Source organism: Eretmochelys imbricata, chromosome 2, assembly GCF_965152235.1.
Source record: "Eretmochelys imbricata isolate rEreImb1 chromosome 2, rEreImb1.hap1, whole genome shotgun sequence".
NCBI lineage: Eukaryota > Metazoa > Chordata > Testudines > Cheloniidae > Eretmochelys > Eretmochelys imbricata.
This window is the reverse complement of record NC_135573.1, coordinates 266,859,531-266,860,601: the sequence shown is the minus strand read 5'-3', so window position 1 is coordinate 266,860,601 and position 1,071 is coordinate 266,859,531.

The following is a 1,071-nucleotide window of genomic DNA, read 5'->3' as shown; positions in this document are numbered from 1 at the left end:
TTTGTTCCTCGTTGATTTTGGCGTCACAGGGTCTCAGATTACAGGGCGAAAGATCTGCTTTGCCCGTTGCCGGGCCTGTGACCTCCACCTGGGATCTGAGGATCAAGCTGGTTCTTTCCCACCTTGGGCAGCATCGCCAGACAGCAAGGTTCTGGGGGCCAGGTTATGGCCTCACTGATGCCTGTGCAGCCCCATGGTCTTCTGCTGGTTATACCCCCTGACCCCTCTTGCAGCCCCCATTCCCCTCCCAATGATGCCCTTGGTTATGGCTTCTACTGAGGTTCTGCTGTGAGGCTACTGGAAACTACAAGACCCAACATGCAACGCTCCCGCTTGAGCCGAGCGGCTCAAGCTGGAGCGTTGCATGCTGGGACTTGTAGTGCCACTGGAGCGTCTAAAGCCAGGCGAGCAGAGTTCGGTGCTATGGCACCACTTACACGCGAGTGTCAACGAAAAACCCGCCGGCGTCCAATGGGCCTATCTGCAATTCTAGTGGTCGGATCTCCTGTCAAACAATCCAGGGGGCGGGAGGAAAGAAGATTTGACTGGTCCCCCTCGCCGGCTCTTCTATTCTATTGGTCGGAACTGCTGAGTGGGCGGAGAAAAGACGAAGCTTGTTTTGATTGCTGGCCAAAAAAGCATCTGGGCATTCTATTGGCCTTTCACTTAGAGAATTGGGCAGGGCAAAGTGATGAGACTTGGTGATTGGCCGGCTGAAGGGAAGGGTCGCATTCTACTGGTTAGTGTCTGTGTCGTTCAATTTGGTGGGTGGGAGGAAAGGAAAAGAGTCTGGTTGTGATTGGTCGTATCAAGCTAGAGCTCTCTTTCACCCACCGGATTTGCTGTCGCTCAGAGAAGTGGGCGGTCCGAGGCGCGGGGAGGCCGCTTCTGATTGGTGGGCCCAAGTTTGGCGCCAGCTTCGGGTGTAGGCAGAGGGCGAGAGAGCGCGCGCGGGTTGCGCAGCGTTTGTTCCGTACGGGTGACGGGGAGGGTCAGGACGGGGGGGGGGTCGCGCTGACAGCAGGAGCCGCTCGGGTCCGCTCCCACCCCACCCCACCCCACGCCGGCCTC